Genomic DNA, 18,873 nt, shown 5'->3' with positions numbered 1-18,873 from the left:
GAAACCCACGCAGACATAGGGAGAACATGCAAACTCCACACAGACATGACCCAAGCTGGGAATCGAACCCGGGTCCCTGGTGCTGAGGCAATTCCTCTCCAAGCCACGCATCATCTTGACTTAGAACTCTATTGCTAAGTCCTGGAACTTCTTCCCTGTCAGCACTGTGGGTATCCCGACACCACATGGACTGCAGCAGTTCTGGAAAGTGGCTCACCAACATCTTCTCAAGGGTAATTAGGGATGGGCAATATATGGTGGCCTAGTCAGTGATGCCACGTCCCGTGAAATAGTTTTTTCAAAGCAGCATTAGATGCAGATTCACCGCTATCTGCCTGCACATGCTCAGTGCCTGTGCTACTGACCTATCCACAACAGTGTCCAGTGCAACCTGCACCATCCTGTTGAATTGTGATGTGGAAGACACTTTGAACCCAAAACAGAGCCAGTAATGCGGAAAATACTGTGTGAGCCAGGCACATTATGCAACCAGGTTGTTGATAAGGAGTGCAAGAGAAAATATAGATTTGAATAACTCATGATCAGGGATAGAACATGGAGACACCAGGACTGGCAGTCTCCATGGAAACTTGGCCCAGGCATTTCCAGGAGGAAATGTGCAAAATGATACGGTGCAGATTGTGTGTAGAGGCTGCCGTGACTGAGGAGCCTGAACCACTGAGCGCCGCTGTTGCGGCTCAGCCACAGGCTCTGTGCCACTGGGCAGGGAGGGCCGACAAGGTGATTTGGTGAGTAACAAACTGTTGGGCAGTCAGAGCTCCTGCCCGGCCACGACACCTCCCGACCCGGACAATCCAGGACTCCTAGTTCGAGGGCAAATCTGACCTCTCTCGCTTGTTAAGCGAACAAATCGTGTCAAAATCCCACCCTGCCTGAATCCACTGCTGCGGCCGCAGCGTGAGATCAGCTGCACTGCCTTCCTGTATGACTGTGGCGCCCTGTGTGACTGAACCTCTCTGTCAGAGCTTCAATGTGTCACTGAGCCCCCCCGCCTCTCTATATAACTGAGCCCCCACTCCCTGTGTAACTGAGCCCCCCCCCCTCTGTGTAACTGAGCGTCCCCCCTCTGTGTCTAACTGAGTCGGGGGGGACTCATGTTAAAGTTAAAAGTTTATTTATTAATCACAAGTCACATTGACACTGCAATGACGTTACTGCGAAAATCCCCTAGTGGCCACACTCCGGCGCCAGTTTGGGTACACTGAGGGAGAATTTAGCATGTGTAACTGAGCGTCCCCCCCCCCCCCTGTGTAACTGAGTCCCCCCCCCCCCTGTGTAACTGAGTCCCCCCCCCCCCCTGTGTAACTGAGTCCCCCCCCCCCCTGTGTAACTGAGTCCCCCCCCCCCTGTGTAACTGAGTCCCCCCCCCCCCTGTGTAACTGAGTCCCCCCCCCCTCTGTGTAACTGAGGCCCCCCCCCCTCGGTGTAACTGAGTCCCCCCCCCCTCGGTGTAACTGAGTCCCCCCCTCTGTGTAACTGAGTCCCCCCCTCTGTGTAACTGAGTCCCCCCCTCTGTGTAACTGAGTCCCCCCCCTCTGTGTAACTGAGTCCCCCCCCTCTGTGTAACTGAGTCCCCCCCCCTCTGTGTAACTGAGTCCCCCCCCTCTGTGTAACTGAGTCCCCCCCCTCTGTGTAACTGAGTCCCCCCCCTCTGTGTAACTGAGTCCCCCCCCTCTGTGTAACTGAGTCCCCCCCCTCTGTGTAACTGAGTCCCCCCCCCTCTGTGTAACTGAGTCCCCCCCCTCTGTGTAACTGAGTCCCCCCCCCTCTGTGTAACGGAGTCCCCCCCCCTCTGTGTAACGGAGTCCCCCCCCTCTGTGTAACGGAGTTCCCCCCCCTCTGTGTAACGGAGTTCCCCCCCCTCTGTGTAACGGAGTTCCCCCCCCTCTGTGTAACGGAGTTCCCCCCCTTCTGTGTAACGGAGTTCCCCCCCCTCTGTGTAACGGAGTTCCCCCACTCCCCGTGGATCTGAGCCCCCCCCTCCCCGTGGATCTGAGCCCCCCCCCTCCCCGTGGATCTGAGCCCCCCCCCTCCCCGTGGATCTGAGCCCCCCCCCTCCCCGTGGATCTGAGCCCCCCCCCTCCCGTGGATCTGAGCCCCCCCCTCCCCGTGGATCTGAGCCCCCCCCCTCCCCGTGGATCTGAGCCCCCCCCCTCCCCGTGGATCTGAGCCCCCCCCCTCCCCGTGGATCTGAGCCCCCCCCTCCCCGTGGATCTGAGCCCCCCCCCTCCCCGTGGATCTGAGCCCCCCCCCTCCCCGTGGATCTGAGCCCCCCCCTCCCCGTGGATCTGAGCCCCCCCCCTCCCCGTGGATCTGAGCCCCCCCCCTCCCCGTGGATCTGAGCCCCCCCCCTCCCCGTGGATCTGAGCCCCCCCTCCCCGTGGATCTGAGCCCCCCCCCTCCCCGTGGATCTGAGCCCCCCCCTCCCCGTGGATCTGAGCCCCCCCCCTCCACGTGGATCTGAGCCCCCCCCCTCCACGTGGATCTGAGCCCCCCCCCTCCCCGTGGATCTGAGCCCCCCCCCTCCCCGTGGATCTGAGCCCCCCCCCTCCCCGTGGATCTGAGCCCCCCCCTCCCCGTGGTTCTGAGCCCCCCCCCTCCCCGTGGATCTGAGCCCCCCCACCCCGTGGATCTGAGCACCCCCCTCCCCGTGGATCTGAGCACCCACCCTCCCCGTGGATCTGAGCCCCCCCCCGTGTCTCACCCTCTGTGTAACTAAGCCCCCCCCCATTACTAAGCTCCCCCATTACTAAGCCCCACTGTTACTAAGCCTAAGCCCCCCGTTACTAAGCCCCCCCGTTACTAAGCCCCCCCGTTACTAAGCCCCCCCGTTACTAAGCCCCCCCCGTTACTAAGCCCCCCCCGTTACTAAGCCCCCCCCGTTACTAAGCCCCCCCCGTTACTAAGCCCCCCCCGTTACTAAGCCCCCCCCGTTACTAAGCCCCCCCCGTTACTAAGCCCCCCCGTTACTAAGCCCCCCCCGTTACTAAGCCCCCCCCCGTTACTAAGCCCCCCCGTTACTAAGCCCCCCCGTTACTAAGCCCCCCCCCCGTTACTAAGCCCCCACCGTTACTAAGCCCCCCCCCGTTACTAAGCCCCCGCCCTGTTACTAAGCCCCCCCCCGTTACTAAGCCCCCCAGGTTACTAAGCCCCCCTCCCTGTGTTGCTAAGCCACCCCCCTCTTACGAAGCTCCCCCTCATACGAAGCCCCCTCCCGTTACTAAGCCTCCCCGTTACAGAGCCCCCCTCCCCGTTACAGAGCCCCCTTCCCCTTTACAGAGCCACCCTCCCCTTTACAGAGCCCCCCGTCCCCGTTACAGAGCCCCCCGTCCCCGTTACAGAGCCCCCCGTCCCCGTTACAGAGCCCCCCGTCCCCGTTACAGAGCCCCCCGTCCCCGTTACAGAGCCCCCCGTCCCCGTTACAGAGCCCCCCGTCCCCGTTACAGAGCCCCCCGTCCCCGTTACAGAGCCCCCCGTCCCCGTTACAGAGCCCCCCGTCCCCGTTACAGAGCCCCCCGTCCCCGTTACAGAGCCCCCCGTCCCCGTTACAGAGCCCCCCGTCCCCGTTACAGAGCCCCCCGTCCCCGTTACAGAGCCCCCCTCCCCGTTACAGAGCCCCCCTCCCCGTTACAGAGCCCCCCTCCCCGTTACAGAGCCCCCCTCCCCGTTACAGAGCCCCCCCTCCCCGTTACAGAGTCCCCTTCCCCGTTACAGAGCCCCCCCTCCCCGTTACTGAGGCCCCCCTCCCCGTTACAGAGCCCCCCTCCCCGTTACAGAGCCCCCCTCCCTGTTACAGAGCTCCCCCCTCCCCGTTACAGAGCTCCCCCCTCCCCGTTACAGAGCTCCCCCCTCCCCGTTACAGAGCCCGCCCTCGCCGTTACAGAGCCCGCCCTCGCCGTTACAGAGCCCGCCCTCGCCGTTACAGAGCCCGCCCTCGCCGTTACAGAGCCCGCCCTCGCCGTTACAGAGCCCGCCCTCGCCGTTACAGAGCCCGCCCTCGCCGTTACAGAGCCCGCCCTCGCCGTTACAGAGCCCGCCCTCGCCGTTACAGAGCCCGCCCTCGCCGTTACAGAGCCCGCCCTCGCCGTTACAGAGCCCGCCCTCGCCGTTACAGAGCCCGCCCTCGCCGTTACAGAGCCCGCCCTCGCCGTTACAGAGCCCGCCCTCGCCGTTACAGAGCCCGCCCTCGCCGTTACAGAGCCCGCCCTCGCCGTTACAGAGCCCGCCCTCGCCGTTACAGAGCCCGCCCTCGCCGTTACAGAGCCCGCCCTCGCCGTTACAGAGCCCGCCCTCGCCGTTACAGAGCCCGCCCTCGCCGTTACAGAGCCCGCCCTCGCCGTTACAGAGCCCGCCCTCGCCGTTACAGAGCCCGCCCTCGCCGTTACAGAGCCCGCCCTCGCCGTTACAGAGCCCGCCCTCGCCGTTACAGAGCCCGCCCTCGCCGTTACAGAGCCCGCCCTCGCCGTTACAGAGCCCGCCCTCGCCGTTACAGAGCCCGCCCTCGCCGTTACAGAGCCCGCCCTCGCCGTTACAGAGCCCGCCCTCGCCGTTACAGAGCCCGCCCTCGCCGTTACAGAGCCCGCCCTCGCCGTTACAGAGCCCGCCCTCGCCGTTACAGAGCCCGCCCTCGCCGTTACAGAGCCCGCCCTCGCCGTTACAGAGCCCGCCCTCGCCGTTACAGAGCCCGCCCTCGCCGTTACAGAGCCCGCCCTCGCCGTTACAGAGCCCGCCCTCGCCGTTACAGAGCCCGCCCTCGCCGTTACAGAGCCCGCCCTCGCCGTTACAGAGCCCGCCCTCGCCGTTACAGAGCCCGCCCTCGCCGTTACAGAGCCCGCCCTCGCCGTTACAGAGCCCGCCCTCGCCGTTACAGAGCCCGCCCTCGCCGTTACAGAGCCCGCCCTCGCCGTTACAGAGCCCGCCCTCGCCGTTACAGAGCCCGCCCTCGCCGTTACAGAGCCCGCCCTCGCCGTTACAGAGCCCGCCCTCGCCGTTACAGAGCCCGCCCTCGCCGTTACAGAGCCCGCCCTCGCCGTTACAGAGCCCGCCCTCGCCGTTACAGAGCCCGCCCTCGCCGTTACAGAGCCCGCCCTCGCCGTTACAGAGCCCGCCCTCGCCGTTACAGAGCCCGCCCTCGCCGTTAGTGAGCCCGCCCTCGCAGTTAGCCCGCCCTCGCCGTTAGAGGGCCCGCCCTCGCCGTTGCAGGGCCCGCCCTCGCCGTTGCAGGGCCCGCCCTCGCCGTTGCAGGGCCCGCCCTCGCCGTTACAGGGCCCTCCCTCGCCGTTGCAGGGCCCTCCCTCGCCGTTACAGGGCCCGCCCTCCCCTTTACAGGGCCCGCCCTCCCCGTTACAGGGCCCGCCCTCCCCGTTACAGGGCCCGCCCTCCCCGTTACAGGGCCCGCCCTCCCCGTTACAGGGCCCGCCCTCCCCGTCACAGAGCCCCCCCTCCCCGTCACAGAGCCCCCCCTCCCCGTCACAGAGCCCCCCCCTCCCCTCACAGAGCCCCCCCTCCCCGTCACAGAGCCCCCCCTCCCCGTCACAGAGCTCCCCCTCCCCGTCACAGAGCCCCCCCTCCCCGTCACAGAGCCCCCCCTCCCCGTCACAGAGCCCCCCCCTCCCCGTCACAGAGCCCCCCCCTCCCCTTCACCGGGCCCCCACCCGACCCCTGTTACCGGGCCCCCACCCCTTCCCCCGCGTAGTTGACCCCCCCCACGCGTAGCTGTGCCCCCCCGCGTAGCTGAGCCCCCCCGCGTAGCTGAGCCCCCCCCGCGTAGCTGAGCCCCCCCCGCGTAGCTGAGCCCCCCCCGCGTAGCTGAGCCCCCCCCGCGTAGCTGAGCCCCCCCGCGTAGCTGAGCCCCCCCCGCGTAGCCGAGCCCCCCCCCGCGTAGCCGAGCCCCCCCCGCGTAGCCGAGCCCCCCCCCGCGTAGCCGAGCCCCCCCCGCGTAGCTGAGCCCCCCCTGTGCGTAGCCGAGCCCCCCCCCGCGTAGCTGAGCCCCCCCTCCCTTTCTTCCTCCCTCCCTCCCTCCCTGTGTGACTGAGCCTCCCCCTCCACCCAGCCTCCGTGTGACTGAGCCTTTCTATGTCAGAGCTTCACTGTGTCACTTAGTCCCTCTCTGTCACTGAGCCCCCCTGTCTCACTGAGCTTCTGAGCCACTCAGCCTCACATAGGGTTGCCAAAGAATTTCTGGAAATTTCATCAGATGCCTTGTCCCCACGCTTTGGCTATTAGTCGGCCAACACATCTATCCTTGTGATACTGTTTTCTGACATCAGTTGGGAAGTAAATGGACTCAGGATGTTGACTATCAGCCAAACAACTGTTATTTCCAATTTTCAATATTTTAATATCCTGCAAAGAGAAATGTTCAAAAAAATGAACAAAAAAAATGTTACAATGACTTTTCTCCAAGTTTGCACAAGGCAGTGTCCTGGGAATTGATCTTCAATTCCTGGAGACTCCAGGCCAATCCTGGAGGGTTGGTAACCTTAGCCTCCCTGGAGCTTTCTGGTTAGAAACTCTGGTCTGGCGATTGCACGAGCCCCCATGACCAATGGTGGGTTAATGTTGTGAAGCTCAGCATGTGGACAGTGAGAAATCGACATGATATAAATTCTCATTTAGCCACATAATGATTAATTGATTCAATTTATCCATTTATTTAGTTGGTTTTTATAGCACAATATTCCCACGGTAGCACTAATTCAGGAACTATCATGGTTCATATTGTTGAAAAGCAGAATATTGTGGATGCTGGAAATCTGAAATTGAAACAGAAAATTCTGGAAATTCTCAGCAGGTCAGGCAGAATCTGTGGAGAGAGAAATGGAGTTAAATGTTAACTCTGTTCCTCTCTTCACAGATGCTGCCCGACCAGCTGAATGCTTCCAGCATTTTCTATTTTCGTTTCATTAAGTATTTGTTAGATCTTTATAACTGTCACTACATTTTACTTAGCCACTTACTGAGGACAACTTTATCTTTGGCAGCTTTTTATTTGAGTTGCACTTTAAAGTTTATTTATTAGGGTCACAAGTAGGCTTACATTAACACTGCAATGAAGTTATTGTGAAAATCGCCCAGTCGCCACACTCCGGCGCCTGTCCGGGTTACACTGAGGGAGAATTTTGCATGGCCAATACACCTAACCAGCATGTCTTTCAGACTGTGGGAGGAAACGGGAGCACCCGGAGGAAACCTACGCAGACACGGGGAGAATGTGCAGACTCCACACAGACAGTGACCCAAGCCGGGAATTGAACCCAGGTCTCTGGCGCTGTGAGGCAGCAGTGCTAACAACTGTATCACCATGTCGCCCCCCAATAATACCATTCACATCCTCTGGATATGTCAAGGCAAACTAATGAATTGCTTTTGAAGTGTAGTCTCGAATGTAACATAAGGAAAAATACTAGCCAACAACAAAGTCCCAACCATAACGAATGAAATATGTGACCAGACACTTTCTGTGATTTTCACCAGAATTCTACTGCCACGCCAGACAATAGAAATGTCCATTGACCTTGGGTGGGATTTTTCGGTCTTGGTTCGAGTGAGGCCATAAAATCCTGTCCTTTGTGTCACATTTTGTTTTATGAAACTTCTATGAAGTCATTTGGGATGTTTTATTTTGGGAAAGATTCTCTACAAATACAAGTTGTTTTTGTTGTGTGTGTTCTAGTGACATTGGTTGAAGGATTACTGATTAACAGGACACCAGTTGAACTCTCCTGCTCGTCAGGTAAGTCTTGATGTGGAGATGCCGGCGTTGGACTGGGGTAAACACAGTAACAGTTTTAACAACACCAGGTTAAAGTCCAACAGGTTTATTTGGTAGCAAATACCATTAGCTTTCGGAGCGCTGCTCCTTCGTCAGATGGAGTGGAAACCTGCTCTCAAACAGGGCACAGAGACACAAAATCAAGTTACAGAATACTGATTAGAATGCAAATCTCTACAGCCAACCAGTTCTTAAAGATACAGACAATGTGAGTGGAGGAGGGAGCATTAAGCACAGGTTAAAGAGATGTGTATTGTCTCCAGACAGGACAGGAGGCAAGCTGTGGGGGTTACTGATAGTGTGACATAAAGCCAACATCTCGGTTTAGGCCGTCCTCATGTGTGCGGAACTTGGCTATCAGTTTCTGCTCAGCGACTTTGCGCTGTCGTGTGTCATGAAGGCCGCCTTCGAGAACGCTTACCCGAAGATCAGAAGCCGAATGCCCGTGACCGCTGAAGTGCTCCCCCACAGGAAGAGAACAGTCTTGCCTGGTGATTGTCGAGCAGTGTTCATTCATCTGTTGTCATAGCGTCTGCATGGTTGTGCCATAGGATCCTTCTATCTAAATAGGCAGACAGATCCTCCGTGAATGATTCATTTGAGAGATAGCATTTCCAACAATGCAGTGTTCTGTCAGCACTGCACTGAAGTGTCAGCCGAGATTGTGTGTTTACACCCTGAAGTACAGACTGAATGCACAATCATCCAATTTACAAGTAAAGCTGTTAGAGCAAATTAAGCTATCACCTAATATTCTGTTTATGAACACTTTGACTTTGCTTCTCTGCATTTCGAAGACAAGGGTTCTGTCCTCGATTCCATCTTTCGTCCTCCTCCCCATTTAAAGATATCATCATTTTTATTTGCAATTATCTAATCTCCAAATCATTCTTGTAGCTTATCCCTGAACACTTTAGAATGTCCTTAAACTTCACATGAATATTGACTTGTCAATGATTCACACAAAATCAGACCAGCACTGAACAATAAATAGAGATGTGAGAGTACGTTTTTATTTGTATGTGTGCAATGGCCCACATTTATTGTAAGGAGCCTCAATTTATTGTGTTTACCCCAGTCCAACGCCGGCATCTCCGCATCACCACATTTATTGCCCATCCCTAATTGCTCTTGAGAAGGTGCTGGTGAGGCATTTTCATGAACCAGTCCATGTGATGCAGGTATACCCACCGTGCTGTTGGGAGGGAGTTCCAAGATTTTGATCCTGCAATAGTGTAGGAAAAGTGATATAGTTCCAAATCAGGGTTGGATGTGGCTTGGAGGGGAACATGCAGCTAGTGATGTTGCGATGCATCTGCTGCCCTTATCCTTCCAGCAGTAGCGGGTTTAGAACGTACTGTCAAAGTATTGGCAAGCTGTTGCATTGCATCTTGTAGATGGTACACACTGCTGCCACTGTGCATCAGTGATGGAGGGAGTGAATGATTAAAGTGATTGATAGGGAGCCAATCAAAGGGCTACTTTATCTTGGATGGTGTTGAACTTGTCACAAGACGAAGTTATTGCTTTGATACAGCTCAGTGCATTTCTTTACAGTGTAAGGCTGTTGCTTTGATACAGCTCAGTATATTTCTTTATAATGTAAGGCTGTTGCTTTGACCCAATTAAATACATTCTCTTACAGGGCAAGTCTGTTACTTTGCGCTTGTTAGGTATGTTTCCTAACTGGATAAGGCTGTCAATTTGCCCCATGTGAGGTGATCCGACGAAGCATACAGTTAAAATCTAGAGCTGTATAGCATTATTTTTATATTCACATTCCAATTACTGAAATGATTCATTAAATATTTGTATGTACAACACTTCCCCTTTAAGTATTAGCTCAGAATTGAGGCTTAGATTTGAATTTGTAAGGAAAAGCCTTTGGCAGACAATGTAGTGGATGATGAAGATTGACCAAACAAATAAGTCTTTCATTTGACTCAAATCATGTGAGTTTAAGTTGCAGAAATCTAATAAATGCAGTCTATGGATTATTAGTAGACACCGAACTTTTATTTAAAGACCATGTTTATAGGCTGTATAATTGCTGTGTTAGTGTGCTGTGGATAAATGCACCAGCTGATACACTACTTGAGCTACAGAGACTAATTTTAACCTGCAGTTTGTGAAAGCTTAGGGATCTCTAGCAAGGCAGCAGTCTGCAAGCTACAGTTCCCTCTTCATTCATAAGCATTGTCCATGAACTCTTGTTGGTAAGTCTTTTTGCGGAGTCTGGATAAGGTTGGGATTCAGTTAGGCTGCAATGCCTTCTCTGTGATTCAGTAGTCTGTTAACAATAGTCTATGTTTGTAGGTGAAAGAATGACTACTTGTGTGACCTTTCTTCTGGTGCCTATATGAGATTGTAACTTAGATTTTTTGAGATGGTTTATTTTAAGATATGAATATTTGTAAATGTGTTGTTTCATGCAGTTTTCTGAGGTTTGTTCAACAACATAGCTTAAGGTGTAGATTTGGACATGTGTGTAGCGGTGGGAGCAGAACATGTATTTGGGTGAAAGTTAACAGTGTGAGAATAATTAAAGGGAAGTGGCAGAAAACGCTAACAAAATTTTGAAGGCTTTTGGAAGGGTTTAGAAGAAATTCCATTCACAGCTTTTACCAGAGGCAAACAAAAATGAAGGAACTCAACATGTAGACTTGATAAATCTAAATGCAGATAAATTATTATTTTTTATTCTTTCGTGGGGTGTGGGCATCACTAAGTGCCGCTGAGGGGGCATTTAAGAGTCAACCACATTGCTGTGAATCTGGAGTCATATATAGGTCAGACCAGGTAAGGATAACAGATTTCCTTCCCTAAAGGATTCAAATTTCACCATCTGCCATGATGGGTTTCGCATCTAGGTTCCCAGAGCATTATCCTGGGTCTCTGGAATATTAGCCTAGTGACAATAATACTATGTCGCTGCCTCCCCACATCCTTGCAGCTCAATATGCTTTTTGATTGTAAAGCAGTGTAGTAGTGCTGCGTTACATGGGGCTCATTTGCCTCTGCATACCATCATCTTCATTGGTCAGCATTGCAACATGTCTGCAAGATGGAGGAAGCTGGAGTGAGACTGCAACTTCCTGATGCTGTCAATAGGTGCGCCAGTCCTATGGAACAGCCCTGTATTTAGGACTCAACACTGTAAAGGTTGAGATCTTCATGGTCACCATCATGCAATATTGTAGACATGGCTTCTGGCCTTGTGGTAGATACAACCAATCAGACTTTGCTGGGTGTTGATCCCTCAGCGTGCCAACTTGTATGCACTATCACTGAAGACAGGGCATACTGAGATTAAGTAAAGATGAGATATTCACATTTCCTAATAGGTATGCTGTCTCAGCTTTCTTTGGGGTTAGGAGCTTCTACTTGTGTGAATCATCTGCCAAAGTTCAGTCAGTTCACCTCTGTTTGGCAATGTGGGTGTGCAGGTGCTGGCAGGAGGTCACATAGCAACTCTCATGTAGCCGAGCGTCCTTCAAATCTGAGAGATGGGTGATTCCTATCGGGAAACCCACTGTTGGGTTTCTTGGTACTGGCAGAAAAATATTGAATAAATCTGTACAAAAGCTCACAAGAATTTCAATGCTGACAAACTGCTCAAGATGGTCATGTATGTATCACAGCCTAGCAACCTTGGACATCCAGGACACAACTAAGGATGGACGCCCCGTGTGGTAGGATTTTGGAAAATAGCATGTAGCAGGTTCCCACTTCCCCAAACTAATATTAAAATGAAACCACTGCCTGTTTGAAGCAGAGGTTTCCTTCACCACTTGCATTTACAGGAACAATGGCAATTTATGTGCAACAACAGATCTGTTGAAATCAGATCTGCCTGATTTATGGTTACAAATTGGCAAAGCATGTCGACCCAATTTGAAAATCCAGACTGATTTAGGGATTTGGTGGAAGGGGAAACAATATTTGCATGATGGCAATATTGAATGAACATTTTTAAAAAATAATTGCATAAGTAGAAAGTTACTTTTGCTGATTGACTATGGATAAGGAACTGATGGAGATTTCCTAATCTAACCTCATTTGTTGGTATCAGAAAGGAAACGCCCAACACAGCAACTGAAAAGATCAAGTATACATCTGTGAATTGTTATTTAGCTGTTGTGAAACTTTGCTTGTCTCGTATTCTGGGAGCTGAGTTTTTAGAGATTTTTGTATGGAAGACATTTTAGAGATCTGCATGGCTTTATTGTCATGGATTATTTGCCATATCCAAACAGAAGAGGATATTTTCTTCTAATTACTTCAATCTCTCCTGAAGCTGCTTGTTCTTTTTGGTGAACTGTTCTGGGAGCATCCATCCTCTAAATGGCCATTCTTTGTGTTTTGAGCCAAGGTACTAAGCAGACTGTTGGCAGGTTGATTAGAAAGTGTTTAAATGTCCAAGCCTTTGTTCACTTGATATTCCTCTCCCCATCCCCGACACAGATGTGCTCCTATTCCATTAATGTTCAATAGATCATGATTGGCAGCAGGAGACAATAACAGAGCCCTCAGCACCTTGTCATCAATCATTCCCCCTCTTCAGATCTTAAAGTTGATTGTTCAAAGTGACCCATCCATACAGTATCGTGTTTAGGACCAACCTAACAAACACCTTCTGGAACTTTCACAAGAGAGGCCTATACCTTTGCGATGCTTATACTCTTTCATGTTCTCGTTTATTTTAGAAATGTACTATTGCTAATTTCCAAACCTGAGGAACTTGCATGCCAATGAAATTTCAGCATTTTGTGTTGCTGTATTTTCTAATTTAATCACCAGAAGCACATTCACCTCAAGTTTTCTCTTGTCTACTTTTTCATGAACACATGCTGTTACTGCCTTCACTGGCTCTAACACTTTCCACTTTAGCTCTTTTTTCTTGTCCTTACCCTCGATAGTTCCAATGATCTTTCTGTCAGGCCCTCCCACTATTGGTTTTATGAGGTTCATATATTTCCCTCTTCCGTTTCTGCTGCTTTCTTCAGCCAGAAGTCTTCATGGTCGCATCCTAACTTGGAGATATTTTTTGCTGGTATCTTTCTTTCTTCTGTTCTTATTCATAATTTCAATCATCTGTAATTTTGTCTGCTTAAACTCCACTTACTTTCTGCCTAGAGCTATTTATCCTGCTTTGTGTTCTTTAGTTTGAGCATTTCTTTTATAGTCATGAACAGAAGAAGATAGAAACAAGAATGACTGCTTAGCCACTTGAGCCTGTTCCACCATTCAATTAGATCATGGCTATCTGTGCCTTAATTCAATTTACCTAGCTTTGATTCATGTCCCTTAAGAACATAAGGACTAGGAGCAGGAGTAGACAGTTTAGCCCCTTGAGCCTGCTTCGCCATTTAACACGATCATGGCTGATCTCATCTCAGCCTCAACTCCACTTTCCTGCCCATTCACCATAGCCCTTCAAACCCTAACTAATTAAAAATCTGTCCACCGCTTCCTTAAATTTACTCAAAGTCACGGCATCTACCGCACTCTGAGGTGGTGAATTCCACAGATTCACAAACCTTTGGGAGAACTAATTTCTCCTCATAACCAAAACAGACAATGCTGGAAAATCTCCGCAGGTCTGGCAGCATTTGTAAAGAGAGAAAAGAGCTGACGTTTCGAGTCCAGGCGACCCTTTGTCAAAGCCCCTAAGTTCTCCTCATCTCTGTTTTAAATCTGCCACACTTTGTCCTAAAACTATGAACTCTTGTTCTAGTTTCCCCACAAGAGGAAACATCCTCTCCGCGTCTACTTTGTCAACCCCTCTTATCATCTTATACATCTTAATTAGATTATTACTGTTGCCTAATAAAAAATTATCGATCACAGTCTTGAAAATTTCATTTGACCCCAAATCCATAGCCTTTTGGGAAGGGAATTCCAAACTTCCTTAATGCGCTGTTAGGAAAAAAAATGTTTCTTGATTTTATTCCTAAATGCCTTTCTTCAATGCAGGGGTCTAGTAAAGGATTAGAAATCCAGAGGCCCAGGTTATTGCTTTGGGGACATAAGTTCAAATCCATGAACCCACTGCAGCTGGTGGAAGTTGAGCAAATGTGAGAAAAAACTTTTTCACACATCGAGGGGTTGGAGTTTGGAATGCACTGCCTGGAAGTGTGGTGGAAGCAAATTCAATCAAGGCATCCAAGAGGACATCAGATAAGTACTTGAATGGAAACAATGTGCAGGGGTACAGGGGAATGGCAGTAAATCACAATGCTGATTTGGAGAGCCGATGCAGACAGGATGGGCCAAATGGTTTCTGTCTGCGTTGTAATGATTCTGTGATTCTCTGGCTCTGGATTACGCCACTCTTGACTGGAGAAAATGATTTATCTGTATTTACCAAATCAAATCAATTCATCCTTTTAAATATTTTGATTAAATAATTCCCCAACCTTTCAAACTCCAGGGAATAAAGAAATTATCTTCATAATTTAACCTTAGAAGCTTTGGTTTCAATTTGATGGATCTAACCTGTACCCGCTCTGAGGCCGATAGATCCTACATGAGGTTTGTTGCCCAAAGGTGAATGCACTCTAGCTGGGGATTGAATAAGATTGGTACAACTGAAGCAATGCTGCCTCTATTTTGTATTTCCCTCCCTATATGGCCACCTTGTACGTATATCATAGCCTCTCCACATTTCATTGCTTGGGCAGGCAAGTGGAGCAAATTGCCTGTTGCGACCAATAGTTATTCTTTGACTGCATCTCTTTGCCAGTTTCACATATCATTGATCTACAGGGTACTGCACAATTTCAATCTCTGCTGCCTGCACACACCCACAACCAGCACTGTGTTGCAAAGTGTGCTTCACTCACTACTTTCTGTTTGATTAACCTTTGCCATCTTAAGCTTGTATCTCTCTTGCTATGTTCCAAGCTGGTCCTGGTTAGATGACTTCCATTCCTGTTTTCTGCACCAATTATCTCTCTCTGCAGAAACTAAAGGGAAAGGGGGTATAACTGGCCTCTGGTAAAAGACAGCAGATAAACCCTGCAGTGAGATCAGTTGCATGCAAGTAAAAGGCATAGGAATGGGCCAGTAACTACAATGATGTTGCATCGGATTGCCTCAGTTCATGTTGAAAGTCACCTTTCCTGACTGTCCAGATCAGGGCCTGCTGGGTTGATTCTGCTCCTCAGAAGCTCTCCCCTAGTTGGCAACGGTGACTGAAGTGTCTGTGGCTCTGATTGTTCAAGACAAGGTAGAAAAAATAATGGCAAATTCACAAGTCTCACATTTCCACTGGAAAGTTACAACTGGTTCGGCACATAACATTACTGTCAAACCACTGACTTCTTTACTTACAATGTGGCTCCCTCCTGGGAGCAGAACGTTAGTAAATTTACGCAACAGGAATAACTAATGCAGAGTGTTAACTTCTGCACTGCTATAATGAGACGTTGAAGTCTTTATTTTGTGAAAATCTCCGAGTATAATTCACGCGCAGGAACTCAAATACAGGTGACTTGAACAAAGATATGCATCAGCTGCTCTCCATATCCTCTATTCTACCTCTTGCCCCCAACTCTGTCCACCCTTCCCAAAAATCCAATGGTTGCTGGTATCAATGACTATGCGTAGATGAGAGGAACATGGGAGAAGAAAATTCATTTTATTTTCTAATTTTAATTAGCTTGTTAAAAACCATGTGATTCTGGATTCAGGCATGGCCAAATTTTAATAACTACCTCGACAGGGATCTAATCAAAACTCTAATTTATTGTTGTATATAAAAACTTTATTGTATGCCTGAAGTGAATATTTAGGGTGCAAAATGTAGTCTGACTTGCCCTTAGCTTTCATGTATGTCAGTGCAGTTTGAAAAGAAGCAGTAAGGTTTTTCTTGATGTGTATTTTCTGGTCAATTGCAATTCCATCAATACCTGCAGGTTTGAGTGCAGAATGCTTCAATGTCAGCCCAAGTTACACAATCAAGATTGTGTTCCGTATTTGGAACTTCCTCTTCCCAGTTTTCTTAGAATTGGCTCTGATGGTTCTCTGTTACCAACATGAACAGAGTAGTTTTGGCTTCATTCACAAGATGTAGATTAACCTTCCAGTGAGACTCAGTAATCAGTGATATAAAATTTGCATAGTGTGTCATAGCCACAAGAAAAGGTCTGTTATCAATGGTTAGTTATATTCTACAAGAGAAAGGGCAACGCTTTTGTTTGTACGTTTTTGTGGTTTTGAATGAGAAACCTTGGAAGCATGAATTGCTGAAATAAATTAAACGGAGCAATAAGAGGTGTAAACTTGAAGGTCAATGTAAGTGCAGATCTCAATGATGAGTTCAATATTTTCTACCTTCCTTTTATCCAGTCATCATTAAAAGATCTATTCATATGTAATAAATGAAAACAGCACTTGAGTCAGTGAATGTTTGTTCTGTTCCATAAATTATTCTGTATTTTATTTATTCTATCTTCCTAAATCCCTCCCTCATTCCCTCCTCCCTCCCATCACAATAAAATGTGCATGAAACTCACAGACTTAATAGTCACTAAGATTAAGACCACACCATCAGCTGCCTCTGCCACTTCCCTGCCTTCCCTAAACTAATCAGTTTAAACAAATTCCCTCCCTACCCCACCATCAGCTTAGCCCTGAACTGACATCTTTCTTTTTGTTCATTTTATTTTTCCCTATCTGACTCAACCACAGAAAGGGTGTTTCCTTAAAGTGGTGCGTGAGCTAAGAATTTGTATTGTCTATGTAACTCCCCTTTAATTTATGAGTGACTCAATTTAAAAATAACACAGCAGCCAAGCTTATTATGGAACTACTGCTGTAAGTTGCTTAAGTAAAAATGATAATGTTTTTAACCAAAATACAGATACAAAGATTAAAAGCAGATAAAGGAAAAGGATACTTAAAGATGAGTTTTCGAATCAGTCTCTGTGGGCTATTGTTGTGGACCAGTTGCTTGAGTTCCTTCTTTCTGGAGTGACGGGATTGAAACATGAGATTTAGTTGAGCAGCTGACATAGCTTCTGCAGTCAACTATTTGGTGTTTGCCTTTATGGACTCAGCAGGTTTTTTGGGAGAGAGAGGTTTCCTGTTCCTCACTAATTCTGCAGTTATGGCACTTGCAGGTTGTTTAGACTCTTTCAGCAGAACACCAGTTGATTTTAAAATTATTTTCTTCTTTGTCCTCCCTTGGCCAAGCACACTCTCTGAAGTTGTTTCTCTGAGTTCTTCCTGGGGTTTTGTTCTCAAACGGGTTTTATTCAGTTCCAAAACTTAAAATGGCTGCTATGTTAATTTAGATGAAGCATTGGTCCACCATGCAATGAAATTAATAATGTTGAGGTCCCTTGAAATCGCTTTCTGTCTCCTGTTCTCTTAGAAGAACAAAGGTTTTTCACACCTTTTATAATTCAGTGAACATCACTGGAGGCACCTGTATTTTTAATGACTCTGCATAGGCAGCTCTAGAGATATAGGCCGAACGAGGTTTGAATAAACAGTGGAAGATTGGATAGGCGAGGTTTGTATGGGTTGGAGTTGATGTGTTGGTAAGATCTTGTGGGGCCTTGACAGTATGGATTTGGAAGGAATGTTTCCTCTTGTGGAAAAATCTAGAACCAAGGGTCATCCATTTAAGACAGGAACGAGAAGGTTTTTTTCTCAGAGAGTTGTGAATCTTTGGAATCTTTCTGACACCGTCATAGAATTATAGATTGGTTACAGCACAGAAGGAGGCCATTTGGCCAGTTGAGTCTGTACTGGCTTTCTGCAAAAGCAATTCAGCTAGTTCCACCCCCCGGCCCTTTCTCCAGAATCCGGCCAATTTTTCATCTGCTGGTACTTACCAATTCCCTTTTGAAAGCTACAATTGAATCTCCTCCCACCCTCCTCTCAGGCTGTGTATTCCAGCTCCTAACCACCTTCCACCTTTTCTCATTTCACCTTTGGTTCTTTCGGCACTTACATTAAATCTATGCCCTCGAGTTCTTGATCTGTCTGCCAAAGGGAACAGTTTCTCTCCATATACTCTTGACTAAACTCCTCATGATTTTTAACATCTCTACCAAATCCCCTCTCAATCTTCTCTCTAAGGTAAACAACCCCAGCATTTCCGATCTTTCCTCATAACTCAAGTACCTCATCCCTGAAGTATTCTCACATCTGCCCTGTTCAAAACACCAACTGCTCCTGCCTCAGCTCTTTTGGTGCTGAAACCTTCATTCATGCCTTTGTTACTTCTGGACTTGACTATTCCAGTGTTCTTCTGGCCAGATCCTCCATCTTCCACCCTCTGTAAACCTGAATTCATCCAAAACTCTGCTGCTCATGTCCTAACTTGTCATCTGGCTCAATGAGGAGTGTATGAGAGCAGAGCAGGAGCAGTACCAGATAGAGCTAAAAATGAAGTGCCGACCTGGTGAAGCTACAACACAATACTGCGTGTATGTTAAACAATGGAAACAGCATGCAATAGACAGAAGCGATCCCAGAACCAATGGATCAGAACAAAGCTCTAAAGTCCTGTCACATCCAGTTGTGGATGGTGGTGGACAATCAAGTAACTAACCACAGAAGGAATCTCCACAAACATCTCCATCCTAAATGAAAGGGAAACTCAGCACATCTGTGCAAAAGGCGAGGTGGAAGCATTTGCAACAATATTCAGCCAGAAGTGCCGAGTGGATGATCCTTCTCGGCCTCCTCCTGAGATGAACAGCATCATAGATGTCAGTCTTTAACCAATTCAATTCAGTCCATGTGATATCAACAAACAGCTGAAGGCACTGGATCCAGCAAAGGCTTTGGGCACTGATAGCACCCCAGCTGTAAAACTGGAGACGTGCTCCAGAACTTGCCATACCTTTAACCAATACAACTACAACACTGGCATCTGTACAACAATGAGGAAAATTGCCCAGGTATGTCCTGTCCACTAAAAGCTGGACAAATCCAGTCTGTCTAGTTTCCATCCCCTCAATTTACTCTTCGTCATCACCTAAATGATGGAATGTATTGTGGACAGTGCTATCAAGGGGCACTTATATAGCGATAACCTGCTCACCAATATTCAATTTGGG

At 49.3% G+C, this 18,873-nt stretch overlaps 1 protein-coding gene across 2 annotated transcripts in view; it reads left to right on the top strand.

The window, feature by feature from the left end:
* The first annotated feature begins 654 nt into the window (after positions 1 to 654).
* LOC144497261 (acyl-coenzyme A thioesterase 11-like) overlaps positions 655 to 18,873 on the top strand; it is an 82,683-nt gene continuing 64,464 nt past the window's right edge. The window contains exons 1-2 of one of the 2 annotated variants that reach the window (XM_078218245.1): positions 658 to 749; positions 7,697 to 7,756. The gene's annotated coding sequence lies outside the window, so the exon portion shown is untranslated. Of the gene's footprint in view, positions 750 to 7,696; positions 7,757 to 18,873 lie in introns of both variants that reach the window. The other variant, XM_078218247.1, reaches the window with a different exon arrangement.

This window comes from Mustelus asterias, chromosome 8, assembly GCF_964213995.1.
Source record: "Mustelus asterias chromosome 8, sMusAst1.hap1.1, whole genome shotgun sequence".
Taxonomy (NCBI): Eukaryota; Metazoa; Chordata; class Chondrichthyes; order Carcharhiniformes; family Triakidae; genus Mustelus; species Mustelus asterias.
This window is presented reverse-complemented; position numbering and strand designations above follow the sequence as displayed.